Consider the following 12,330-nt stretch of genomic DNA (forward strand, 5'->3'; position numbering starts at 1 on the left):
ACGAGCTCCAGGCGGGGGCCCCTCAGCCTCTTGGAAGGATCGGGATGGGGTCGGGAGGATTAATGCACTAAGAGCTCGCGGCATTGACCCCTTGGCAACTTGGCGAGTTCCAGCCGGGTCCACCGCCCTTCCCTTGACAGAGTGACCAATGGCCTGAGGCCTGTTTAAGGCCCCAGCGCTCCGCCTCCGGCTGGAGGCCGACCTCCCACCTCCTCGCCGCCGCTCCGCCAGTTCCAGACTTCCCTCCGCGATGAGGTCATCTCCCCGCTGCCCATTGGCTGCACCGGGCCGTCAGTCACAGGAAGTCCCGCCGCCGTCCTTGCCTCCCTCATACCCCTCCCTTCCCCGCCCTCCCTTCAGTTTGCCGCTGTCGGCCTCCATAAGGCCTCTGATTGGCCAGCGCCGCTGTCACTCCTCCGGCGGGCGGTGTGGGAGGCGGGAGGCGGCTGTGGTGGGAGGGCCCGCAGCTTCCGTGGCTGAGAGGAGCCGGCGGCTGCCGTGTCTGTGGTGTCCGCGGCGGCGGCGAGACCGACCGTTCTATCCTCCCCACCCCCTCGGCTCCGCTCGCCACACGCCTTCCGCTCGTGCCGTCTTTTCCGCAGCTCCGCGCGCCCCGGCTGGACGCTGAGCCTCGGGAGGAGACGCGCGCGGTGGGAGCCGGAGCGGGGACCGCCGCGGAGCCGGGCCGGGAGGAGAACGAGGCGGTGAGTGAGAGTCCGGGCAGGGACCCCCTCCCCCACCGCGGCCCCGCCCGGAGCATCCTTTCTCCTCGCCGCCCCGCCGCGCGCGCCCTGGGGGTCGGGCGGGACCGGCCACGCGCCCCGGTGCCGTCCGGGCCGGGGTCGCTGAGCCGGGGCGGGCGGCGGGGGCGCGGCCGTGCACCTGTGCGCCGCCGGGTCGCGCGGGAGGGGAGGCGCGGAGGTTCCCGCCCCCGCTGCGCCCCGGGCGTGTTTTGACTGCAGGGACCGGGTGTTGGCGCTTTCCCTGGGATCTTCTGCAAACCTTCAGGATCCAGGTGCAATCCCGGGGTTCCCAGGAAAGGGAGGCTCACCTGGACTTGTTGATGCCTGTGCAGCAACCTCAGTGCCGCCAGGTGCAAGGGCGCTGGCAGATTTGGAACTTGACGGCCAAGAACTTAACCCTCTAAGAAAGTGTCTGTCTGTCAGGACAAGTTTGATTTCATCCCCCGCCCTGGCTGGTACCATAAGAAAGCATTGCTACTCTGTAGTGGCTGGGGCTGGAGTTTCGAGTCAGACTGTCCATCCTGCCGTTGGCCAGCTGTGTACTCTTGGGCCTCAGTGTCCTCGTCGGAAAAATGGGGGTTATATCTGTCACAGGAGGTCGTTGTAAATGGAGAACGACTGGTAGACCAGTTTGTATCTAAGCACCAGCCCAACTTGGCTTGGTCAGGATTTTTCTGTGTTTTCTCACTGTTATGTAGCATACCTACAGGGCAGTTAACTACTTACCAGCCTGTACTTGGCATGAAGTGTGTGTATACAGGAATGTGAAATACGTTACTTAAATGTAATAATGAAATTACACCTAGCTTCGTGTGCTTTTACATACTCTTAAGTCCATAAGATGTCTGAAATGTCCCTCAAGTTGCCAGTTTTTGAGATCTTTTCAAGATCTTTTCTACCATGAGACAAAGCCTGTAACATAATCTTTATGTTCAGTAAGAAGTTAAATTTACGCATTTTACTTTAGAAGACCCCAAAAGACTACAAATTTCACTTATGCAGTTTTACTGTTGAAAAGCAGCCACCTCCCAGGGGTGAGGTGGTACAGCCAGCTGGCCCACAGCCCCATGCCTGCAGGGTGGGGAACCTTTGGTTGAAAGTTATTAAACTAAGTTTTGCCTAATGTCGTTTGCATTTTTCATAGTGAATCAAAGGGCTTTATGATATTCAGTTTCTTAATGGAATTGTTTAATAAGAAGCAAACCATTACTGCTTTTTTCAAAAACACATGCAAAGAAAAACAGACTCTAGTCTAGTTCTAGCATTTGCTGCAGTTCTTTGCCAATAACTGTTAAGAAGAGCCCTGTTTAAAAAGGCTTCCAAAGTCACATCCGTTAGGATAAATTTTTTATTTAGAGTAAAACCATGTGAGATGGGAGAGTAATATGTATATCATAATCCAAAAGTATTTATTGCAGACTTGCCAAGTGCTATGAGGAAGGGATTCAAAAGAAGTATAAAACAGCATCTTGGCCCATCAAGGGCAAAACCATGAAGTTTGGGTCACCCAGTAGTAATTATGGGTCCTACTTAATTAATGACTTCATTCATTCATTCATTCATTCATTCAACAAGCTTTTGTTCCACACCTGTAATGTATCAGGTGTTTTTCAAAAAGCTGAGGTTATCAAGATAAGTGAGATCTGGTGCCTGCTCATGAGGGGCTCACAGTCTAGTGGGAGAGGCAGAAAGTGACAGATAATCATAACACGGTGAAATAAACTCTTAAGTAAAGACCCAGAATTGTATGGAAGAGTCGAGGAAGCTTTTCCCTTGGACTTCAAAGAGAAGGTGGTGTTTGAGCAGAATCATTAGATGAAGGAGAGTAAGATCATTCCAAAGGGAAGTAACTGAACTTGGAAGAAATTTCCTGACAAATCTTCTGATTGCAAGTATAAGCCCTAGGGAAGAGAAAGGAAGCTGACATCTTTGATACCCACTGTGTAATAGGCTTTAAACTAGGCTTTTAATGTATTACTTAATCCTCACAACAACCCTATGAGGTAGATTTTACCTCCACTTTAGGATAGGGAAACTGAGGCTCAGTGTACTTAAGTAATATGTCTGAGGTTACACAGTTAGTGACAGAGCCAGCCCTTGAATCTCTTACTTAAAAGGATAGTAAGCTCTTTTCCTTCTAACGTTCTGCTTAGTAGAAGTAAATGTAAACGAGGTAAGGAAGTTCCTCCTACATATGTCATTTTACTACATCTAGTACAAATTACTTTGTGTGAGATGTTCATATTTGATTTAGAGTTGCTAAAGCTGGTATAACAAATAAAGATGATCTTTATCAAATGATGCTCATTTTATGCCTATAAATGTGATGGCATTTGCTGAAAAGTGTGGCCCATGGAAACCTTCAGTAAAAATGGAGGACATTGATACATACAAAGAAGGGGATCTGCAGACATATGGCCAATTAAATATACAATGATAGGAATAAAATAGTTTTGAATAATTAATTTTTACAAAGGAGAAATTGGAATTTTGGAGTCATATTAACAAAGATTGTTGTATCATATTTAGAGAGACCACTATGGCAAGAGCATATACTAGACTCTTAAGCTCCACTAGGGCAAGGATATTCGTTACATTTGTTCCCTACTTCAAGAGCAGTTCTTGGGACTAGTAGATGCTCAGTAAATATTCGTTGAATAAAAGATGAATGTGAACAAATATATATTTACAGTGAGTGGTGTGTGTGTGTGTAAATGCTAGGGTTGATAGAATTGATTGACATAAGGAACATTTTCATCTGCTGAGAAAAAACTTGGGTCAGGTGGTTATATTTCAGAAGGTCTTTGCAAGAAACAAGGGAAGACATTGATAGATTACAGAGGAAATGCTTTAGGCATAGGGATAAATGGATACATTTTGGAAGAAAAGGAACATTGAACAAAGGGAATGGCCCACTGGTGCACTTTAACAAATAGACGCACTGTTTATTTCTGAGGCCGTAGTGGAGTTTTGAGAATCAAGCCAACAGTCAGTCTCTGCTCTCAGGGAGCTAACAGTTTTAGAGAATAGGTGTTATTAGCTATCTATTGCTGTGTAACAAATTACCCCAAAAGTTAGTGTTTAAGATAATAATAAACATTTATTATCTCACAGTTTCTTTGAGTCAGGAGTTCGGGAGCAGCCTGGCTGAGTGGTTCAGGTTCAGAGTCTCTCAAGGGATTGCAGTAATATGTCAGCTGGAGTTGCAGTCCTCTGAAGACTTCACTGAGGCTGGTGGATCTTCTTCAAGGTGTTTACTCATATGGCTGGCAAGTTGGTGCACAGACTGTTGGTGGGAGGTCTCAGTTTCTTTCCATGTGGGCCTGTCCATAGAGTTCCTTGAATACCCTCAGGGCATGGCAGCTGGCTACCCCCAGAACAAGTAATCCAAGAGGCCAAGCTGCATTGGCTTTTATGACTGACTTCAGAAGTCACATCATTGCTCCAGTATTCTATTGGTCATACATTGTAGGAAGGGACTACACAGGATGTGAACTCTAGGAGGTGAGGATCACTGGGGGCCGTCTTGGAGGCTGGCTACCACAGTGGGTAGTATAGAAAAAAATAAATGTTAGGAGAAGGTACCAAGTGCTGGGGAGGGGAGGGAATGATTCGGAGGAGGGAAAGGTTGCCTTTGGGAAGATGAGGGAATTGGGAAAGGTTTAATTCTTTTAGTAGATATTCACAAATATTTATTGCATGCTTACTGTGTGTCTTCTGCATGGTAGGCTAATATGTGGAAGTGGACATTGAATTAGGGGCACATGAAATGTTTTAAGTAGTCTAGACCAGCAATGACACTAAGGACAAATATTTGATCTCTGTGTGTAAAGTGAGGGTGGAGTCATTTTTATGATATTGAAGAGAACAGTAACTTATCAGAGTGACAGACAAGCAGTTACAGAGTAGGAGTAGTTAAGAGCTTAAACGCCAGAGCCAGGCTGCCTGGGTTTGAATTCTTTTTTTTTTTTTTTTTTTGTGAGAAAGATCAGCCCTGAGCTAACATCCATGCTAATCCTCCTCTTTTTGCTGAGGAAGACCGGCTCTGAGCTAACGTCTATTGCCAATCCTCCTCCTTTTTTTCCCCAAAGCCCCAGCAGATAGTTGTATGTCATAGTTGCACATCCTTCTAGTTGCTGTATGTGGGACGTGGCCTCAGCATGGCCGGAGAAGCGGTACGTCGGTGCGCGCCTGGGATCTGAACCTGGGCTGCCAGTAGCTGAGCGTGCGCACTTAACCACTACGCCACGGGGCCGGCCCCATGGGTTTGAATTCTGACTCCACGACTTGCTAGCCGTGTGTCCTTGGGTGTGTGACAGTGATACTCTTGCTACTTTGTCTTCTCAGTGACTCACTAACTGTAAAATGGGGATAATAACGTGCCTGCTTTATATTGCTGCTCTGAGGATTAAATAGGTTAAAAATATGCCAAGTCCTTGGAACAGCTTTATTCTCATCATCATCGTTATTATTTTTTGGCAGTAGCATAGAACTGACCATGGGTGACTGAGGTTGGAGTCAGAGATGAATGAATGTACAATGATGTGAGTATTCAGAAAGAGGCATTTAAATGTCAATCATTGCTGCTTCAGCATCAGTTTTTCCAGTTCAAGTATCTACGTCTAGATAATTTTTATTTAAAAAATCAGAGTGAACCAGTGGTTTTATTGAACTCCACTATTAAAACAAGACTTTAGGAGGTGCACGGTTGCCTGTTAAGGGTATCTCATACCCTCGTGGTCCCTCTTTAAGTTACTGGGCCCTCTGTCTGCAAAATGGGTTTAGCCAGAAGTAGTACTTGAGGATACATATGCTTCAAAAGAGCTTACAGGCAGAGCTAGGACTCATAGTAAAAATACCTAGAATGAGAACTTTTGTGACTGAGTCACAAAAGAATCCGCAGATTCTTAAAAGTACTAACTGTATCACTTCTATGAAGAGAGAAGATCACTGAACTCCGTGTGCTGCAGGTGTTAAAGCAGAAATTAGATGATCTGCCAGGGGGCCTTGGGTGGAGCTAATTGCTTAAGTTGCTTTTAGTTTTGCGGTTCAGTGACTCAAGTCCAGCCCTCATTGTTTAGTTGAACAGAGGCTCTGAGAAATTAAACGTTTTGAGGTTCCACAACAATCTAGTGGCTGAGCCCTGGCCGGTTCCTCACCCTGTTTTTTACGGCCGACTCACAAGCAGTAATAGAAAATGTACAGAATCCTCAAAACACTGAGTGTTGTAAAAATTTCTTTTTCTTTTCTTTTCTTCAGATACTGTATTTTTACTTTTGTAGTATATCTGGTTCATTTGCTTCCCCACTCCCTCTTGTTAATATGCATTTAGAAATCATTCCCTGTATAAATGAGTGCCAGTAAGGAGTAATTTTGATAGTTCATTTTGAAATTTGGAGTGTATCCTTGGTTTGTTACTGAATTTGAAGATAGGTGGGCTATTTAAAGGCCTTTGGCCTCTGAAATTGTAAGTGGGAATTAAGGGTGACTTGAGTTTTTTTTTTCTTTTATTTTTTTGTGAGGAGGACTAACCCTGAGCTAACATCTGATGCCAATCCTCCCCTTTTTGCTTGAGGAAGATTGGCCCTGGGCTAACGTCCGTGCCCATCTTCCTGTACTTTATATGAGACACTGCCACAGCATGACTTAACAAGCGGTATGTCAGTGCGTGCCTGGGATCCGAACCTGTGAAACCTGAGCCGCTGCAGTGGAGTGCGCGCACTTAACCACTGCGCTACCCCCTGACTTTGGTTTTTTGAAAAATCTTTGTTCTGGTATCAAAATTTAAAGTATAAGGGGGGGCCAGCGTCCCATATTAAAGTAGAGGAAGATGAGCACGGATGTTAGCCCAGGGCCAGTCTTCCTCAGCAAAAAAAGAGGAGGATTGGCATCAGATGTTAGCTCAGGGCTCGTCTTCCTCACAAAAAGAAAAAAAAAATTATAAAAAAAAATTAAAGTATAATGGGTATAATTTGCAAAAAAACCACTAAACTCCTTAGTATGAGAGAGTAAAATAACTAGAGAGGTAACATGTCAAGTTAAGGACAAGAGCAGAGGTAGGTAATGATGATTATTAGCTGTGTAACCATAGGCTCACTACATAACCTTCTTGTGACTCAGTTTCCTCATCTGTAGAATGGAGTTATTCTTACGGTATGAAGTTGTTATAAGGATTATGGAGAAATGTAAAGGGAAGTAACAGTGGCATCCTCTTTATGTTAGTCATTGTGCTACCTCATTCATCTTCACACCAGCTCTGTGATATAAGTAGTAGCACCATTTTGTAGATGAGGAAAGAGAAGCTTGGAAAGATGAACTCATTCAGGAAGATCACAGTCAAGATCACCTTGAATTAAAAGGTGCTGATTCTCTATGATAATGTGTATGAAGTGCCCAACTTTGCCTCCAGTAAATGTCTGTTCCTGTTTGCTTTCTTTTGCATAGCTGTGAAATGTGAAAATATCAGTATAGTGAGAATTCTTTATGATAGTAATCAGGGTATTGAAGAGCTCAAGATATTCTTTGTAATCTTCCTTATATGTATCTTGTTGCCATTCCTGAAATGGAAAGCTATAATAGTGACTTCACATCTTAAGTTGCTCAATAAATACTAAATAAGGGCATACTATAATGTCCAAATTTTTAAAATTTTTTTGTCAGTGTTTCAGTATCTTTGTAACTGTAAATGATGTAAGTGATGCCAAAGTCTCTTAATCGTGGTTAATTTGTGCATATTTTCACTACCACAAAACTTACAGGAACTTGGAAAGTTGTCCTCTCCTCATACTTTAGGACACACCGTGTTGCATTTTGGTGTTAGAGTGGTATCATGGTTGAAACTGGTTTTATTGTTGATTTTATATTTTATATATGATGGATCTGTTTAAAGTAGTCTTTTTAAATTTGCAATTTATATGTTTCTTGCTTTTTCTTTAAGAGGTGGAGATGGGGAAACAATTTAGAAGTGAAAAGTAAGGGCCATTTTCTTTCTTATCCTTGATACATGTGATCATCACTTTTTATGAAAAATCACTTGAACCAGAGCTTCCATTTAGGAGCCTTTCAGTATTTAATTCTAACATTCCAGGTTAATGCCCTAAGGTGGTGGCATTGAAAGCAAAGATGTGCTATTTTAAATTCTATTTTATAGATTCAGTGAATCATTTTACATTGTCTTGTTAATATTTCCTTTCTGTTCAGGAAATATTTTTTTTTTGCAGAGGGCAGGGGAGTCCTGGAATGGGCATAGGGAACAAGAATATAATGAGATCATAGACTAGCGATTTGAAATTAAATAAAGATTTCCTTTACTCGGTAGAAGTTCGTAGGATGGTATGGTTCATTTGTGTGATATCTATCATGAATCTTTGTATACATTGAGTCAAATGATGATTTATTTAGTCATTTTCCTAAATCAGTCCCTCTGTAGCATGATTGACTTTTGTTTTTTTCCTTTTTCACTGTTATCTGAAAGCTGATTCTGAAAGTTGAACCTGGCAGAAACAATATGTATGAAAACTTGGCATGACCTGTGCAATTTGGACAAGCTATTCATGACATTTTATTTTCAACATGTTTAATAACCTGTTGGGTGCCTAAATAAAACTGAGTTAATTATAGTGTAACCTTTTGTTCTATTTGGAGAGTGTTAAGGGATTTTTGAATACCCTCCAAAATTCACCTTCATCAAGTGAGCTTAGAAAGCTCTTTCTAGAGCAGGGATCCTCAAAACTTTGCCTGCATGACCCTCTCTACCTCTTCTGAACAATTCTTTGTTTTGAAAAAAGCATAGTAGATTTCCCTACTGTTTGGAGATAGTAGTGATGAGTTTTGGAGTGGAATGTACCTGTTTTCAGTCCTGGCTCTACTGCTCACTGACTCTGTGATCTTGGGCAAGGAAATTAATCTTTCCAAATCTCTATTTCCTCATAGGATAGTTGTGAGAGGTAAATAAAGTTACTTCTGAAGCATTTAGCACGTTCTATGCATGTTAATTTTTATAGCACCCAGAATTTTCCTTTTGTAGCACTAGATATGATTACAGCTAAATAATTGTGTATTTGTTTTTCTTCTTAAAAGCTTTATGAGGCCAGTGATCATGTCTTTCTCTTCACGTCTATATTCCCAGCACTCAACATAGTGCGTGGCATGCATATAATAGAATAAATGCTCAATAAATATTTGTGTGTTTTTTGTTTTTTCTTTGTGTGTGAGGAAGATCAGCCCTGAGCTAACAGCCATGTCAATCCTCCTCTTTTTGCTGAAGAAGACCAGCCTTGAGCTAACATCTATTGCCAATCCTCCTCCTTTTTTTTTCCCCTTTTTCTGCCCAGAGCCCCAGTAGATAGTTGTATGTCATAGCTGCACATCCTTCTAGTTGCTGTATGTGGGACGCCGCCTCAGCATGGCTGGAGAAGCACTGCGTCGGTGTGCGTCCAGGATCCGAACCCAGGCCGCCAGTAGCGGAGCGCGCGCACTTAACCGCTAAGCCACAGGGCCGGCCCCTAAATATTTGTTGAATAAATGAAAGTCACCCACCCCCTCTCCTTACCCTGTCTTCCCTTGCCTTAAAGGACAGTGTCCTGAACTTATTTTCTTTGGCCCACTTGAGAATTAATCAACTTGTTACTTGAACTTTACCCTGTTAAAGATTGGAGCCAGATAAAGGGGAGGCCAATGAACAGATGAATAAACCCAGAAAGAGAGCAAAGCACTATTCAGAGTAAATTATACTATAAAATCATAGTGCTCTGGACTTTCTAACCCTCTCTGATCTGGTTTCCAGCCCCAAATTCTACCAAAACAGTTTTCAGTGAGGGCACCACTGACCTGCATGTTGCTGGGCCAGTGGGTTGTCCCAAGCTTGGTAAAATGTTAACTGTTCTAGATACTCAGAGAAGAACCTTGGAGTCATCTTCTCTGTCTTTCTCACCTCATGTCCAATCCATCAGCATATCCTGTTAGCTCTGTCTTCTAGATGGATCCATAATCTGATCACTTCTCACCACCTTCACCATAATCACCCTTGTCCAAGCCATCTGTATTTAGTTTCCTGTGGCTACTGTAACAAATTACCACAAACTGGGTGGCTTAAAACAATGTGTATTTATTCTCTTACAGTTCCTAAGGCCAGATGTTTGAAATTATTTTCACTGGGCCAAAATCAAGGTGTCAGCAATAGAGCTGCACTCCTACCAGAGGCTGAAGGGGAGAGTCTGTTCCTCACCTCTTCCAGTTTCTGGTGGCTGCTGGCATTCCTTGGCTTGTGGCAGTATCACTTCAGTTGTCAAGGCCATCACCTTCAAAGCTCTCTCTGCAAATCTCCTTCTCTATGTCTGTCAAATCTCTGTCTGCCTCCCTTTTATAAAGACCTGTGATTGCATTTAGGGCTCACCCAGATAATCCAGTATAATTTCTCTATGTCGAGATCCTGAACTTAATCACATCTTCAAAGACCCCCCCCCCTTCCTTTTTTTTTTTTTTTTTGCCATATAAGGTAACATTTTCAGGTTCCAGAGATTGAGATGTGCAGGATGTGGCTATTTTTTAGGGTGCCATTTTTCAGTCTGGCCTACTCTGCCCTTTGGCCCCCAAAGATTACGTCTGTCCCACATGCAAAATACTTTCATCCCATTCCAACATTCCTGAAAGTCTCAGCCCATTGTAACATCAACTCAAGTCCAAGATCGTATCTAAATATCATCAGCTCAGAAGTCCACAATCTCATTATACAAACCGTCTAAATCAGGTATAGGTAAAACTCTGGGTATGATCCATCGTGGGGCAAAATTCGTTTTCATTTGTGGACCTGTGAAATTAGAAAACAAGTTATATGTTTCTAAAATACAGTGTTGGGACAGGCAAAGTATGATTATTACGGACATTCCCATTCCCAAAAAGAAAATGCAGGGCATAAGTGTGTCATTAGTCCCAAGCAATTTCCAAATCCAGCAGGGAAAATTTCATTAGGTTTCAAAGCCTTAGGAGTAATCTTCTCTGGCTTGAGACTCTGTCCTCTGGGCCTGTGGCTCTGGCTTCTGGGCTCAAGGCTCGGCTCTTGGAGTTAGCCTTACTTTTTCTTGAAGAGTAGCACGTGTTTGCAGCTGAGTAGTTTTATTAACCTATTTCTTGCCTGAAGAATTTTGGTAGTCTGACACCCTTCCTTTATTTAGTTTTCTCTCTGTCCCTTTCAGGCCAAGCTGGCAGTGTTTCTGCTAATATAACATTCTCAGAAACTTTGTGGGTCTCCTCTGTGTATGTCTCGGGGATTTTTGCATTAGATGAGAGGGTCCTCCATAGATCTTTCCTGGGTGATCTCATGTCTGTTCCTAGCTTCTGCTTATCAGATGATTGGTTGAGGGGATCCCTGAGGAATACGAGTAATCTCTTCAGCACTAGTAAAAGGTTGCCCAGCCACACCCTTGGCTTTCTCTCCACAGCAGTGCTTTCTTAATAATGCATCTCCTTATTTCAGCTTTTTTTGTGATCAAGATAAGCTGAGAATTTCCCAAATCTTCAAGTCCTGGTTTCTTTTGTTTAACATTTCACCCTCAAATTATCTTTCCTCTTCCATTTTACTGTAAGCAGCAAGAAGAAACCAGGCTGCACCTTCAACATGTTGCTTAGAAATGTAAATATCCAAGATCATCACTTATAAATTCTGCTTTTCATACGACTGTAGGACTCAGTTCAGCTAAGTTTTTTTGCCTCTGTTTAGAAAGGATCATCTTTCCTCCAGTTTCCAGTAATGTTCCTCATTTCCTTCTGAGTTCTCATCAGAAGCCCCTTTAATGTTCATATTTTTACCACACCAAATGTTTATCTGTTTATGATAACATATGTATTCTCTAAAACAATATAGGCTTTTTTTTACTGTGCTTCTCAGGTCCGTCTGAGCGCTCATCAGGAGTGCCGTTGATGTCCGTATTTCTACTAACAGTCTGTTTAAAGCAATCTAGGCTTTTTCTATTATGCTTCTCAAAATTCTTGCAGCCTCTATCCATTATCTAATTTCAAAGCTACTTCCACATTTTTAAGTATTTGGTCCAACAGCACTCCACTTCCAGATACCAAAATCTGTATACATCAGGGTTAAACCAGAGAAACAGAACCAGTAGGATGGATATATATATGAAAGGATTTATTCCTTATATGATTGTGTGGGCTGGCTAGGTAAGTATGACATCCATAGGCTAAGCTGTCATGAAGGACAGGTTGGAATTCTTAGCAGGAGCTGAAGTTGTTATCCACAGTAGAATTTCTTCTTCTGGGAAACCTCACTTCTGCTCTTAAGGCCTTTTAACTGATTGAATCAGGCCTACTCAGATCAACTAGGATAAACTCTTTTACTTAAAATCAACTGGTTATGAATGTTAATCACATCTAGAAAATACCTTCACAGCAACACTTAGAATAGTGTTTGAATAATTGAGGACTATAGCCTAACCAAGTTGACACATACAACTGACCATTACACCATCATTATTATTTCTTGCCTGGATTATTGCAATAGCTTCCTTCAAACTAGACCCCCTGCTTCTGCCCTTGATTTTTTATGATCTGCTCTCCACATAGATCATAGATCTCA

At 42.7% G+C, this 12,330-nt stretch overlaps 1 protein-coding gene across 3 annotated transcripts in view; it reads left to right on the top strand.

Moving 5' to 3' along the window:
• Positions 1–460: 460 nt before the first annotated feature.
• Positions 461–12,330, top strand: part of MRTFA (myocardin related transcription factor A) — a 196,509-nt gene continuing 184,639 nt past the window's right edge. The window contains exon 1 of one of the 3 annotated variants that reach the window (XM_087448888.1): positions 461–704. The gene's annotated coding sequence lies outside the window, so the exon portion shown is untranslated. Of the gene's footprint in view, positions 705–3,974; positions 3,994–12,330 lie in introns of those variants that run through there. The other 2 variants (XM_087448889.1, XM_087448890.1) reach the window with 2 other exon arrangements.

This window comes from Ceratotherium simum, chromosome 25 (assembly GCF_057802395.1).
Source record: "Ceratotherium simum simum isolate JZ-2026a chromosome 25, ASM5780239v1, whole genome shotgun sequence".
Classification (NCBI taxonomy): Eukaryota; Metazoa; Chordata; class Mammalia; order Perissodactyla; family Rhinocerotidae; genus Ceratotherium; species Ceratotherium simum.